We start from the raw sequence: 16,677 nt of genomic DNA, 5'->3' as shown, positions 1-16,677 counted from the left end.
TGCTACCTTTTAAATTGGAATGATTAAACTTTTAGTTGTGCAGACTGAACACTTACAGAGCTTTCAGGATTTGTAGGAGAGGTGAGTGATCAACAGGTAATAAAGATGACATTCATTTCAGAATCATAGGATTAACAAAAAAAATCAGGTTTGAAGGAACTTCAAGAGATCTCTGGTTGAACCTCCTGCGTCAAGCTGGGTCAACCATGAGATCAGACATAAAAAGGTGTAAAGAGTTGCAGAGTACTGAGTAAAGCCATAACCTGATGAATAAGCTAAAGGTGAAATAATCTTAGAATAAGTAAATGAATAAGTTTGCTCTGTGTTCTGGTGTTGTTGAATATGTCTTGAACATACTGCCCAGTATGTGTGAAAAGTTTACATAGTTTTAACTTACAGATTAAATCTGTGCAAGCTTCATTTTTGTCTCTAGGACCCTGAAACAATCTGGAAAACAATATCTGTTGTCCAAAAGCTGTTATCCAGGTTAATGGAGTCTCTTTGTCCCTGTCCCACTCCCTATACTCATACACGCATGCACACATAGTGCATAGTCATAGTGGAACTGGGGTGCATTGTACAGCACAGTTAATATGCACCCTAAATAAAATTCTCAAAGGCATTGAGGGGTAGAACCTACAAAATTAGCAGCTTTACAGGAAATAATAAGAAAAGGTTACAATCAAGGCTGATTTGGGTTGACATGGTATGTGTGTCATGGTATCTTTGAGTGGAATTCAGCCGCATCTACATCAAGGTAGCTACACTCACTAGTGCTTGCAGCCCACTGAGGTGGATGAGCTGTTCCAATTCCTTCTAACAAGCTCTGAAGCCAAAACAGGGTTAGTGATCAGATCAACTGGGGAAATGTTTTACTGCTAAAATGGAAGAAAGGTAAAAGAGCCTGTATGAAGTTCTACAAATTGTCCAATCAATATTTCTGTTCTTGCCATTCAGATGCATGAAATGTAGCTTGCAGTGGAAAATTTAGAAAAATTGTGGAATATTTTCAATTTAACTCCCTTGTGGTAGAGATTTAGTCACTTATGTACCCAATGCATATAAAGGTGGGTATTTCATGGGTGCAATGTCCAGCTTCCATATAAACTCCTGGCAAGTAGAAATTTACAAGTTTGGATTTAGTATTGATAATTTAGTTAGGATACAAATCATTCAAATTGTTGTAAACAGTTTGAGAAATGTGCTTAAGTGGACCACACTGTTTGTGAATGCTGTAGTATGCGCATGTAACTGTGGTAATCTGGAACTATTGAACATTCATACCTTTATGTAGCAGATTCTCTTAGGTTCTTTCAAATTTTCTTGTCCAGCAATTTCGGTCACAGATTAAAGATTTACCTCCCACATTTCGTCTTTCTGAAGGCACAGTGGTGGGCTTTCCTAAGAGTTAGGAAATTTATTGCCGAGTCTATATCAAGATCTTTGATAGAGCTCTATCCTCTGCATTTTTATGTATCAAGAAAGTTGTTGATGCAAATACAAATTCAGTGTGAAAGGCTTGTAATACTCTTTCATAACCATGGGCTCCAGTAAATCCTAAAGATTACAGTCCTTTCCTGTCCTGCAATGCTGTGGAATTCCCTGCCTGTGTTTTCAGAGATAAAAATAAATACGTACAAAACTGCAGGTTTGAACTCTCCACACTGAATGCTGATGCTTAATACTGTTTCTGTGCCATCATATAAAATACCTGCTGAAGTATAAACTCTCCCTCTCCTAAGAAACTCTGGGAGGGAGTATGTTAGTGGCATTTTAAGTGCCTAAGTTAAGTCTTCCCCAGGCCTGGTTATCTCTGCAGGTGAGGAAGCACCAGAGATCATTCTGTTTGAAACTCCTGCTTTGTAGTATGTTTTAATTATATACAAGGCTGGTCTGAGATCCCATTCCTTTAGCATATTTGATTTAGTTAGCAGGCTGCCCCGTTACACACTCAAAATGTTTTGTTGCTTATTTTTCCCTGTGAAGTAGCAGAGGCAGAGACACTGGTTACACGGAAGCTCAAACCAAGTAGGTCCTGGTGGCTAGGGGAGAGAGTCTGTATTTTAAAAAATATGGTGTTTTCCTAATGTTAGAAATTTTGTAATTGAATTTTTAAACTGAGGAAATAAGAGAAAAAATTAAGGTTAGCACTACCGGAGGACTGAAGATCCATAATCCCTGTAAATGTCAGCTGAGAGGCTGTTAATAAATCCTTTCTTCCTAATGTTCTCAGTACATAAACTCAAACAAATGTGTAGGATAAGTATTGGATTATATAGCTAAGATGGTTGTAGATTGTGATGGATTAAACTGAGCACAGGAAGTAAGGATATTTTTGGTAGAATAAGGTCAAATAAAGTGCTTTTGACACATGCGTTCTACTTCTGTACATTCTACAGTTATTATTTATGGTCCGTACTACAGGAAAACTTCAGAAACAGATTTTTACGTGTTTACAGAAGTGAGTTAAATTCAGTTTTCCCACTAAGTACTTCAGTTTCATATTTATTGGGGATTGAGATGTTACCCATCTGGCCATATGGCTGTGGTACAAATCTTGATGTTGATGAAGAAGAATTCTTTATTGCTTTCCCAGTATTTGCGGAGTTGTAGAGATACAAGCTGGAATGCAAGTGAAAGATGATTTCACTTCTTTCTTACTGAAGCCAGCAACGTAAGAGGATACTCTACTTGATTTCAAATATGTTACTCAGTGATATTTTCTTATTGTCAGAACTAATTGATTTAACTGTTATTACCAGATGGGAATGTCACATTTGTGTATCTGTTCATGTTATGTATGTTACCCTGTGGCTTTGGGTGTAGCATGACTCATACTATGAGAGGTTAGACTTAGAAAAAGATGGCTTGGATCATTCAGGCCACCTCCTACTCGTGCTGGTCTCTTCTTGGTAAGCAATTTTCTCCTCTTCAGCTCAAAAAGAAAGTAAGAATAATAAAAAAATGTGATTACATTACAAGTAATAGGGAAATTAGCAGGCAGAAATGTTCTATGGAATGATAAATCTTGCTGTCTTGAACTTTTCCCATATATTGATTTTACATACTCTCTTTTAACCTTATTTTTACATACTTCCCATGCTCACCTCAGTAATTACTCCTCTTTTGTTTGTACCCTTGAGGAACTTGCAGATTGCTCCTGTGTTTCATATGAAGTATTACAGAGGCAAGCAAAGCATCTCTTTACTTCTTTTAGTCTGCCACCAGGCTGCAGTTCTTCAAGCTGTCCGATACATGAATATTACTTCATGTCAAACTCTATTTTTCTAGTACAAATCACGATGCCATTTATGAGTGCTTATTTCAGACATGAAGAAAGAGAGATGAAGATGAGACGATGTCTGCATTAATTTCCTGAGCTCAAAAAGGGGGAAGGCAGCAGGATGGGACATGAGGCTACAGTGGGAGGGAGTTCTTGCCTTGACATGGGTGTGTAATTGGATGGACTTAGTGCTGGTTGATTGCTTTTTTTTTTTTTTTTTTTTTTTTTACAATGCAGTGATCTCTCTTCTTTCTGTTATTAAAATATAATTTAAGACATCTGGAAGAGCAACAGTAAAATGACCCAATCAGACTTTCTCTCCTGATACTGCAGGTACACATCATTATTAATATTCAGAAATTATAACGGAAAAAAATAAAAGATAAAAGAATATATACTTAAATACAGAAAGGTAATAAAAGTGCAAAGCTTAAAAATGCATGTTAACTGAGTAGTGTGAGGTTTTTTAGTTTGATAAACTACTAGTGATGTTGCAAACAGGGAATTAAAGATCCCGGTCTGCCAAAAATATTTAAGGAAGGATAGACAGTATTTTGAATAAAACTATACATAAACTTTGATGGAGACACTACCAGGTATAGTTATCTCTAGTAGGTAAGTATTTTTCACTTCTTTAAAATGACATATTTAATCTGAGAGTGAATGTTTTAAAATTTCTGGCTTTAAGTTGACAATCTGCAGTAAAAAGGGTCAAAAATGTTCTTATGTCATCCCCTCGCTCCCCCCAGAAATTTGGTACTACCTACATTTGTTTTCTTTTGAAACCTGTCAAAGGAAAACTGGATTTCTGTCTAAATATAAACAAAGATTTATTTAGAAGAGGTTAAATGAGGAATGTTTTAGTTGTGCAACAAAAAAAATCATAGAATTATTGAATAATACAGGTGGAAGGGACTTAGGGAGGTTTTATAGTCCAACCTCCTGCTCAGAGTAGGGTCAGCCAAGGTGGTCCAGGGCTATATCCAGTCTGGTCTTGACAATCTCCAAGTACGGAGGTTGCACAACCTTTCTACACAAACATGTTGCAGTGCCTCATGGTGAAAAAGTTTTTCTTTATATCCAAAGTGAATTACTTTTGTTTCAATTTGTCTGATGCCTCTCATCTTCCTGGCATGCATCATGATGCAGAGTCTGACTCTGTGTTCTTGATGACCTCCTCGTAGGTACTGGAAAGCTCACCAAAGCCTTGTGTTCTTCAGGCTCAAAAAACACAGTTCCTTTGGTCTCCCTTCATAGAGTGAGTGCTCCAGTTCTCAGCTACAGTGGTGGCTCTGTGCTAAACTGCCAGTATCTTTCTTGAACTGGGGTACCCAAAGCTGCATATAGTATTCCAGATGTGGTCTGAAGAATGTCAAATAAAGGGACATGATCACTTCTCTTAACCTGATGTCAGTTAACAGGTCATCGGATTGAGGGAAGTGATCATTGCTGCCAGGGCACACAGCTGGCTCATGTTTAGTTTAGGTTTCAGCAGGACCCCTCAGGTCCTTCCCAGCAGAGCCACTCTCCAGCCAGTCAGTGCCCAGCCCACATTTTTTCCAGGGAGTACTGCCTTCCCAGATGGAGGAGGTTGCACTTGTCTTTGTTGAATGTCATGAGGTTCCTTTCAGCTACAATGAGCCTCTTCTTGGTAAGTATGAAATAATAATGATTAAAAAAAAAAAAAGGAAGCCCCCCAAAAAATGTAGCACCAGAACTCAGTGAGTGATCTCCGTGATCAGACAGATGATTATTTTTGTGCTTTTTGATTACCTCTACACTATAGTGCCCAATGTTGAAAAGTTTGTAAGCCAGGATTTTGAGACCTTCATTTATGTGTTGCACTTGTACTCAGTCTCAGTGCACAATACCGACAAACACTGTCTGCCCTTTGAGAGTCAATGCTATGGCTTTCTCTAGGTGGGTCTCAGTAAACCATATTTTATGTCTGCTGTTGGTCATGTTATGTTAGCACAAGAACAGATAGCCTAAGTGGCTAAGACTGGTCCAGAAACAGCAAGAACTGTTGTCTTCTCCATGAGGACAGTCAAGCACTTAACTACATTGGTCCAGTAGACTATGCAGTCACTATCCTTGGAAATTTCCAGGACCTGACTCGACAAAGCCCTGGACAATCTGATCTGAATGGTCTTGATCCTACTGAGAGCAAGAAGTTGGACTGGGGACCAACCTGCATGATTCTGTGGCTGTGAACAGCAGAACATGCTGTGAGTTTAGGCTGAAAGAACACTGTTATCCCTGTTTGTGCTTTGCAAAATTTTTGATATCTTCTATTTCCAATTAGAGAGAAGCTGGAATGACTGGTCATAGGGAAAAGGAACAAAACAAGTCTTCACTGTGTTTGCTATAGTGTTGAGATCTCTTAATTTGTCCTATTTTATTGAAGTTGAAATACTTTGCAGAGTATATCTAATGTTTTGACTGTAATGCTAGTTGTTGTTCCATGCATTTCTGAGTTTAGCTATAATCAGAATGAAAACTTCATTGGAAGTGCTGATTTGTTAATTTACTTTATTATTATTTGACCTAATCACTTAATTGTCTTTGGCTAAATGCTGCATGCAGACCAAAATAGGATCTAAAAGATGCATAGCACAATGTACCTTTATTTTAAGTCAATGCACTAAGGCAGTCTAAGAAAACATTAAAGACCAGCAGAGGAACTAGAGAGATGCAGATATAGAACTGTATTAAAGTTGCTTTGACTTTTCCTATCTTAAAGAAAAGTCCAGCCTAACTTGTTGGCATTTTTAGTAACATCAGGATTTCGTTCCATTGTTAGTTAAGTCATGATGTAGATGTATTCAGCAAGTTATAGATAAAAGAAAATGACCCTACTTAGAAAAGATTACCTTATAAATTCAGGCAATCTAAGAGGGGTGGTAGCAAACAGGAAACATTGTCATTTTGGGAAAGATGACAAAATTAAGATCTTACTGCTTTGATTAGTGTTGCATGACTCTAGAAGACACTGTAATACTAAATTCTAGGGTTTACAAGTCTTATCAGCATTTCAAATGAGACTGTAGTACATAGAATTTCCAACAATATACTGTCATTGCCTACTGCAGATCTCTCTTAATTTTGCAGTAGCATTGGATCAAATTACTTTTTTTTGCTAAAGGTAGTAACTGCATTAAGTGGAGCTCCAGTGAGTACTGGCTCTGCTAGAATATTGGTATCACCAAGCAGGCCTGCCTCCGTGATGTGTTTTGTGAGCACAAATACACTCTGAGCAAGAAGGCTTGGCCTTAGTTTGTCTGAAAATATAACCCATCATTTTCAGTTACAAAGCATGGCTCAAAGCTTCTGAAAGAGAAAAGGAAAAACCATTTCAGCATCAGCAGAGAGCTTACAAGAAGTAAACTCTACCAAAGACACTTGTTTGCACAGTGTAGGTTGGGAAAGCAGCAGTAAAAAGCAAATATTTTTGTGAGTATTTTAGTTGATGGCCATTCTGCACATTTTGTGAAGGAGCTAGCAAGTGGGAAGAAGGGACAAGATGAACATCGTTTGGAGGACTTCCAGAAAACAAAACCTGTTATATAGCGTGGCTTAACTCTCAGAGCCTGACATGCTGGTCAGTACATTTCTTCAGGAAACAAGTTTTTGTCAGATGTAGAATCTGCTTGTCTGGATTGTCAACATCTTCCTACAGAGAATATTGTGCTCAGTGTGTCCTGGTTTCAGCTGGGATAGTGAATTTGCTTCTCAGTAGCTGGTAGAGTGCTGTGTTTTGGATTTAGTATGAGAATAATGTTGAAATAACACTGATGGTTTAGTTGCCACTAAGCAGTGCTTGTTCTACACCAAGGACTTTTCTGTTCCCCATGCTCTGCTGGTGAGCAGGTGCACCAGAAGCTGGGAGGGAGCAGAGCCAGGACAGCTGACCCAAATGAGCCACAGGGATATTCCATACCACAGAACTCATGTTCACTGTATAAACTGGGGGGAGTTGGCTGGGGGGGTGCTGATCACTGCTGGGGGACCAGCTGGGCATTTGTCAGCGGGCGGTGAGCAATTGAATTGTGCACAACTGTTTTTTTCCCCTTGGGTTTTGTTCTTCTCTCTCCCTCTCCTCTTCATTACATTTATTATTGTTATCACTATTATTTTTACTTTATTTCCATTATTAAACTTTTCTTATCTCAACTCACAGGTTTTACCTTTTTCCAGTTCTCCTCCCCATCCCACTGGGGAGGCAGGGAGGGGAAGTGAGCCAGAAGCTGCATGGGACTTAGTTGCTGGTTGGCATTAAACCATGACAGAGTATTAAATTATTTTTTTTTCTACCCTTTAGCTGATCACATTCAGAAGGGACTGCTGCAGGTGAAAACTAATAGTAAAGGAAATCTAAACCCTAAGGAAAAAAAACCATAATACTGATAATTTCAGTGAAAGTGCCTGCAACTGGACTTTAAATATTTGAAATTAAGGCACATAGGCAAGAGGTATAGCTTTATTAACAGTAGTCAATAAGTTTGTCCCAGCTTCCAAAAGAGCACAAACGTCATAATCTCTATTTGGTAATAATAATAATAAAAAAATCAAAATTGAATCATAAGAAATTCAAGTTGGAAAGGAACGCAGAAGGTCATCTAGTCCAGCCTCCTGCTCAGATCAGGTCAGCTGTGAGAAAACCGGGATTAGCCATTACTCTGACAGTTCTGAGATTAAATATTTTCCTTTTTTTAGTCGCAGCTCTGTTCTTCATATGCTTATTTGTGAGATGATGAATTATAAATTATAGTAAAAATAGTGTTATTTTTATTTGTTTCAAAGTGAAAAATACAGAAATGCACAGCAAATTTGTAATTACATTTTCATGACACTTGCATTCATTGACACTTAGATGTGTATACCTGTATTGGAGCACTTCTATACCTGATGCCTCTTAAATTTGCAGATGCAAGCTATGCAGTGTACCTCTCAGCTGATACTATAAAGTGACTGAAATACGGAAAGAAAATATGATTTTTCTTTTCTGCATTAAAATATACTGTTTTATATTATTTTTTTCTTAGAAACATAAAATCTATACTGATATTTCTTGTGGGTTTTTCTTTTTTTCTTTTGTGCAGCAGGGATAGGAAAATTAGGAATCTGTTGATGGAGAAGTGTTCTTGTCCATACTTTCATATCAAAGCAGTAAAGAAAATTAAGGTGTGGTAATGATGAAACGTCAGCAGATACGTTCTTTCCTTAAGGCTGATGAATAACAGATCTGTTAGCTCCTGAAAACCCAGTATGACATGTTGATATTCACAGCTCTAGGACAGAGATACAGAAAGATTAATATAAATATAACTTTTCATGTAGTGTGATTTGTGTGTTATTTGGTTGTATGACTGAGGAAATATATGATTGAACAAATCTATGAAATCCTGTTCTGAAAATTCCCTTGCACACAAAACGTTTCAGGTGAATTTGTGTTGCAGCACTTGAAAGCAACCCTTGAACTGAGCAACAAATGCCCTGAATACATGCAGAAAAGAAAATGCCTACATGTGTGAGCTAAGAGATTAAATAACCCTATTACACATGTATTTGATTCATATTCATTAAAATGAGCTCAAGTATAAACTTAACATGACTTAAAAAATTGCTATTATTTTTCTATTATGTTGTTGGAAGCAATCCATTCCTTAGTTATTTTCTAAAGGGAAAATACAATCTGATTAGACTTGTATCTGAAAAGTAGTTAGAAATAGTTTTTTATAAGCTATATAAACTTGAACATCAGCTTGAGTAGCAGTTACGTTTAATTCTAAAACCAAGTACTACCTGCCAAGGACCAGCATCCAGGTTCCTTTTGTAGATTTTACAGGAATAACTTCACTGCTATTACATTACGTCACATTCTTGATGGTCTAGATGGCTCTCAAAGCTCTGTGAGCAAGGTATGGCTTGTCAATTCACCCTCCTCTGTTCTCTGTGCGTTTGAAACAAGGTCAGTTAAATTAAGCGGCTAAGAAATAAAGTGCTCTGAAAAATATCAACTTATTGAAAATAACCCTTCCAAGATTTAGGTAATTTAGGTGATTAAATAATACATTATTTGTATTGAAACCTGAAACTTAAGCTTAGAGAGATAAAAGTAGCCCAAACTTCCTTGGAGTGCTGTTTGTAGTGAAGCATGGTTTTGGTGTTCTTATTTAACTGACGGGTCAGGCTTTTAAAGGTTTTAAGAGGCTTAGTTCTCTTTGACTTAAGCAGAATTTTAAAATGCATGGTTCTTTTTAAGACTAGAAATAAAATCTGATTAAAGTGACCTTTAGAGGGTACCTTTCACAACATTAGCAAAACATTTGTGGGAAAGAGTTGTCATCTGAGTTCTGTTTTATTCTTCCTTGTTCAGTACCACTGCCCAAAGCATATCTGGTAATGGACTATATGTACCTGAGCGCAAAGTTTTAGCTCTGTGTATCTTTTCAGAACAATCAGCCTGTGGAATTTTATGTATTGTTCTATCATATTGCAGCATGATATATTTTCAATGGATTATCAGGCAGTTACTGACTGTACAAGAGCCAGCTCAAGTGCATTTTTCCCTTCCTTCTGAAAATAAATTATCCTTCAGTCCTGCTTTTTGGTTAAAGTAATAGAAAATATTTTCTTGGGAAGACTTTCCCAATCATTAAAAGGTTGTATGCACAATTTATTTATTGCCATTATTATATCTAAGACCATATAAGTACTTTAAACATGTGTGCTTCCTTAAGTATATTGTATTTCAGAAGTAGCATGAGTATCATGTCATGCAGTATCTTCTGTGGGAGTTAGCTGTTTTTAATGAATAACCAAGTTTACCAGAGTGTAAATCCTCATAAATGACCAGAGTGTGAGTTAGAACTGTCCCATGGCAATTACACAGTTCAGGGTTGTTTAAAAATGCTGAAGCAGAGCCAGCTGCTAATCCATGTGGAAATACAAATGCTAAAAAGAGTTGTAGCTGATCCAAGTGCGCAGATTGAATTTGTCCATAAAAGGTACTTAACAAATTTAACTGTGCACGCCTCTATGAAGTAACTCCTGTTGGTTTTTATCTTCTGCTCATTCTGAAACTATAGTCCACCTGTAGGAGGAAAAGCCATATACTTACTCATTTCTGATTTTCAACCAGAGAGCTATTTTTATGCATTATAGTTGCAGCCATATCAGTTACAGCAGAGAAACCAGCACTCACCTACCTGAAATTATATTTTCCTCCCCAAGGATCCATCAGTAAGGCACAGTTCTATGGGCATCCTCTCCCAAGGCACAGGGCTGGCTATGGCAGGTCTGGATAGCCATCTGCTTCAGCTGTGACGCGACTAGAGAGCCTCACTCGTTTTTAAAGATTCACTAAGGCTTTCCTTGCACAGAAGTCTCTTCTTAAGTAATAAACATATTAGGTTATACAGATGCTACTTGTTTTCACAACATTGATACAAAGCCACATCCTGGCATACTCCTGGCGGAATTTTTGGTTGGATGTTTCTGATACTCTTCATATTTTGTACAGTTCATCTCTCAGATACATACATAACGTGTATTACCAATGGTATTGTTTAGATATTAGAAGTTATTCTATAAACAATTACAACTGTGACTGAAGTAGAAAGACCTCACCATACTATAATATTTAGAAAATATGCTGTATCCGTACGCAATATTTAGATTCTATCTGCCTTATTATCCTTAAGGATGCTATAAGAAAATACATGTGACTGAATTGTTGGGGTTTGGTCTGCAGGACTGGCTTGGTGATCTCTAACCAGCTGTGACAGAAAAGAGATTCTTTGGATGCATATGTGATTACCAACAGTTAAATTATCAGTTTAAGTGGATAAAGCTTTTCAGCTGAGGCATAACTGGGTGCATACTCCTTCCACAGTACCACTGCAAAGTCAGTTATTTAGGTATGCATCACCCTCTGATGTGCAGCAGGCTAGCAGTGTACATGTAGCTAGTTGCAGCTGCTTGGCTGTTAAGCCAGGAACTCATTACACTGCTGTAACTTGATTGATTGTGATGGCCTGTCTGTACCCTTTATAACGGTTTTTTTCTTCTGGAGAATCATTTGGAATGCTCTGTGGCCTGCTTGCTTGGCAAATAGTGGCAATCTAAGGTAGTCTTGAGTCAGAAGCCTCATGGATTCAGGCTTAATTCAGCAGAAGATGTTGGCTCCTATCCTGCAACCAGACAGGGCAAATCTGGAGAGTAAAGAAACCAGCAGAGAGGAGGAGGAGAGAGGAAAGAACCTGAGAAATAGATGGTTATGGCTTCCTGTTCTTTGGCTTTTTAGACAGAAAAAAAATCATGTAGGTACATTTGAGTCCTAATTAGTGGCTTTGTTAGCTGACTGCAAAAAGGTAAAGCCTCTCCACACATGCTGCTTCACTGACTGGTTTCCAATGCCTTTTAAAATCTGATACCCAATGGGCACATCTACAGTGATGTGTAATTCAGAGGCTCCCAAGCTGGTGCTACGTAAGGTAGCTCAAGAAATGGAAACAGTGTAAAAGTGTCAGCACAATGCTGTGCAAGAGTTGGTTACCCTTGCTGAGAGACAGGATTTATTATATCTGCACAGTGCTGTGCAGATGTAATGTTTTCAGGCTATAAGGTACTACATTTGTGACAAAGAACTGTGATTTGCTGTATGGGTGCATAGCTCATGAATGCTAACTTGGGAGACTCATTCTCTTGTGAGGTTTATTCCTGTCAAATAATTATCACAGAGGGTCTTGCAAAAATTCTGGAAAGGGACACTGCTCAATTCATAAATGCAGCAGTTTCCAGTACTCTGCTATGGGCCAAATTCAATTAACTTGGACCAGCTGGCTACAGGAGTCAAGGGGGAATGCCAACCGGGAGTAGGTGGGGAAGCAATCTCCCCAGCTGCTCTCACTTGATCAAGTCACCGCCAGTGTTAGAACTAGGCTGGAGTCAACTGCAGTGATTTTTAAGGATGTGCTGTGGAAATCCTTCATAGAGAGCTTCTAAGATATGTCTGTATCTTTATCTTTCATGAGGAGGGGAGTAGAGGAAAAGATCTGCTAATGTTTTTATTGTTGCATGGGTGTTTTTTCACCCAGAGCTTTCTCAGGTACTTTGAGATAATTTTACCTCAGATTGGAAAGCTTGGAAACCACTGATTCCCATAGTACTTTTTGCTTTCCACTTCAGAGGTGGCTGAAAAGAACATCCTCTTGAACACTTTGAATTCCAGGTTCATTCTGAAGAATAACAAGCATGACTGCAGGTAATGTTTGAAAGGAGTGGGAATGTGAGTAGAGAAAAAGAACAATTGAAAGCAAGAACTTATCATGATGAACAGAGTATCCCTACTCTGCATTGATTTTATATGGTATCATATCCTCATATTAAAAATGGGTAGATTAGATAATTTTCTGGGCACAGTCTTAGAAATGAATTAGACTAAAATGAGTAGTAACATGTAAAACAGCAATGCAATACCTCAGGTAACTCAGTACCGTACCTGCGTCAGTATAACATTCTGCACCAAACGATCAAACATAGAAGCAGTATTAATTATGATGGCCACACCAGTGCACCAATGTTTGGTTCCCAAAGGGACTCCTTTGTGCAATAAGTCCTCTCTCTTAAGCATACTCTTTTGTCTGTCTAAGCTGGCATGGCTTAGATTCTGAAGAGGCCCCAAAAGTCTAATGTAAAGTCCTCCGCTGAATTAGGATCTTACATCATCTTTGCCACTTAAGATGAGAGTTTATCAGTTTATGTTTCTTTATATGGTGTAAATCAGGAAGAAGGCTATTGGAGTTCAAATGAAAGCTGAATTTATAGAGTCTTACATATCACCTCCAAGCTTGACACTTTAATCTTATGTTTTGCACATCTATTTACTGTGTATAAATATTGCAGATACAGTAGCAAACAGCTCATCTTTTAAGACTATTCCTTTGAATCTTTCTTCTTGTAGAACCTGATCAGCTTGGCTCTTCATATATTTGTTCATTTTGAGCCTTTTAACTCAAATTATAGTTTATTCATTTCCTATGAGCATTCCTTGGCTTTCTTAACTGATCAGACACGTAAGTCTGATGACTTCTGTGAACCTGGTACCAAGTCAGACTGCTGGAAAGCAGAGAAGCATGCAGGTATCTAGTTGCAAAGAGCAGCAGCAGCAGGACACCATTAAGAGCAGGTGCTTTACAGCACATCAGATTTATTAAGAACTTTGTTTAAGAAGTTCAAGCAAGGGACATAACTTCCAAGCACTTATGTTTGAGTTGCACTATCGTGTAGGATCAAGATCACAGGTATTTCCAATGACATTAATATTCCATGATAACACCATGGCACACATTATAGTGAACTCCTGATGGAAATGACAGCTGGCTTTTAAATTATACTGCTTGTTTGTCAGATACAAATGTGAACATCTTGAATGGGTTGCCAACTGTACTTATACAAGGAGTTCAGCACAGCAGAAAGAGTACTGCAAAAACCGTCAAACTTTTTTGCTTAATTCATTGGTTTTGAAGTTGCACAATGAAACCTTAGCTGTTGGCTAAATGCAAGTGCCAAGCAGCTTTGATCAGATCTAGCATAGCTGTCTTGAAGCAAGATTGCCTTTACCTTTAATACTATAGTATCTTCAATAGTGACAAAAGAGCTACATTTATCTGCTAAATGAAATGACAAATGCCTAAAGGGCTTCTAAAACAAAGCTAGTTAAAAACTACCACAAAGATGGTTAAATTCCAGGTTTGTATTTTTGCTCTAAGTTATGGACCAGATTACTTTGTTACCTTTTGATTTACCATCTGTTTCTTGTAACATCTAAACTAGAAAAAACAACTTTTGTGAGGCTTAGTGAAGGAAACCCGCAATTTGGCCAAATATAGAGAATAAATTTTAAGCATTGCAAAAGATTGCATAGGAGAGATGCACTAAAAATCAGTTCGCAAGTCTGCTCTATAGCACTAGGAGTGATATGTGGGTGGGACTAATTGAGTGTATTTACAACAGAAGAAAAGAGATTGTATTTGATAGCTGATGGCTGAAGAAATTTCTGGGTCATAAAAACTCCACAAATACAATATATCTACTGAGCAAGTCTTGTGTCAGGCTTCAGGTCATTGGTCTGGTTGGGCAACCATAATGGCTGGTGGAAGGTTTCTAGCTGAAAGAAAGTACCATGGCAGAATACAGGGAGCTAAGTCCTGAAGCAAAAGGAGGTTGGTTTCAAAACCATTATGGATTGTGACGGCTTTATGATACAAAATACTGGCATTCTGATGTAATGGTCAGAATCAATTTTTTGTAACCATTGAAGGTGATTACATACATATTCTGTGCAGGATTTATGAATAGATGCTATCAGCTGTAATTCAGAGCACTCGGTACATGATTATTCTGCCACCAGACTTTCCTAATCATCTCTGCAACCCAATGCCAGCTTGAGCGTAGGCTGCAGTAATACCTCTTTTGAGAGCAGGGGAAACCAGTGAATCATGTGTTCTAGACATATAAATGGAAAAATCCTGGGAGATAAGGTTCATTTTTTCTTGCAGCTGTGGCAAGGAAAAGGAGAAGAGGGATTTATCATTTGTACAAAAGTCAGTAATAGAGATGGCCCAGAAAACAGCCAAATGTATTGTGAGAGGTTTTATAACATGCTGAGTATTTCTTTCAACTGCAGTTTTGTTATTAAAAAAGTAATTGTCCTTAAAACTTCAAACTCTGAAAAAAGTTGATTCATATGTCTTTTCCAGAATAATGTTTTTTTTCAAGTGGAGTATGTTGTGAAAGAATAATGTATTACTTTTACTTTTCTTCCAACCATCTGAATTATTTTTTCAGGGAGATAACAGAAATTCCATTTCTTTGGAGGGGAGTGTCTGTCCTTCCATCCTGTGACCCATCCCGTCTGTCCCCCCCACTTCTTTGTTACAGTGTTATAGGTTTACAGTATCTCAAACTGTGACTCAGTCATACATCATTCACATCCACGTTCTTTGGGTGAGGTGCTTATCTGAAATATGTCAGTGTTCCTTAGATGAGTTCCTGTTGATCTCTTATAGCATTGATGAGCATGAGTTCTTGATAGTTATTGCCAAAAGTTAGGAGCTCCATCAAAGCTAGCAAAGTTTCATTGTTTGATTGGTTTAAATAAGAAACAAATCTGGCTGTTCTGTAATTACTTGTTCCACAAAGTAACAGGATCTCAGAACTTAAAAGTGAACTTAAAATAGGAGCCAGAATGTAACTAGAGTCCTTCTCTTTCCATTGAGCAGTTTTGGAACCTCTCTGTAATTCAGGAAAGGTTATCCTAAAAGAAATGATAAAAAACAACAACAAACAAAACCAACCAAATATGCACTTTTCCCAACCAGTTCAGTATGGGGTAATAATTTAAATAGCATTGCTGGACTTGGAGTTATAACTGGATGCACCACTGCCTGCACTTCAAAGCTTGGAGGAACATGTTGCAAAAGAACCACTTAAAATTTATTCCTTTTTCAGACAATTGGCTAAGTCAGCATCTCTGTATCATCTTTCAGGGCTATTAAAAGAGGGTATTAAAAAGAGGGTGTGGATCTATTGATAGGGTGTGTTTTATTTTACTATGTGAACCAAAATTTCATCTAATTATACAATTAACTGTGTAAACGCTCTAGTGTGTGTTGTAAAGACCTCATGTCAGCTCATTAGCAATTGAATTGTCGACCTTTCATACCACTTATACTAATTTTTCTGGTTTTATTCTAAGTTAATAATAAACAAGAGAACAGGGGAAGGTCTTTTTACAGAGAATGGAACAGTGTGATGCGGAAACTTAGGGCTTCTCCCTCAACCGAAAATGACTGATTTTGGAAATACACTTTTTCAGGAAATGAAACTCTGATACTATCAGCATGGCAATGCTTCAGCTGCCAAAGAAAAGACACAAATGCCCTGAAACTTGAAAAAGAGTATTTGTCCACTGTGGACACTTGGAGAAAGCTCAAGTACTTCCTTCACCATAACTCTTTGAACTGTGGATGTTACCATGCATCACTTGCAGGAATTGTTATAAAAAAGCTTTATCTTATTACTTCCTAAGATGAACAAGTGAAAAGAATAAAGTAGTCATGAGGACATTAATGGGAGTTCTCTGTGTTGCTTTCTCGTGTGATTTTTGTCACCAGTTTCCTGATTTCTAGAAGCTCAGCTGCTGGAATCACCACATAATAACAGTTTTCATGTTTTAGCTGTTTTTCCAGTCTTTGTAGCTGCAGGCAAAAGTCTGAAAACACAGACACCCTGAATGTTTCAACACTACAAATTAAATAAAAGCCACTGGAAATTAATTATTGCTTTAAAATCCAGTGGGTTTAAATTTTACTTTTGACTGGCTCATG

The 16,677-nt window shown here is 37.7% G+C and overlaps 1 protein-coding gene across 1 annotated transcript in view; it reads left to right on the top strand.

The window, feature by feature from the left end:
• RSPO2 (R-spondin 2) overlaps positions 1-16,677 on the top strand; it is a 114,264-nt gene that overhangs the window by 72,243 nt on the left and 25,344 nt on the right. The window lies entirely within an intron of this gene.

This window comes from Falco naumanni, chromosome 3, assembly GCF_017639655.2.
Source record: "Falco naumanni isolate bFalNau1 chromosome 3, bFalNau1.pat, whole genome shotgun sequence".
NCBI classification, from domain to species: Eukaryota; Metazoa; Chordata; class Aves; order Falconiformes; family Falconidae; genus Falco; species Falco naumanni.
The sequence above is the reverse complement of the archived record's forward strand: the minus strand, read 5'-3'. Positions and strand labels throughout refer to the sequence as shown.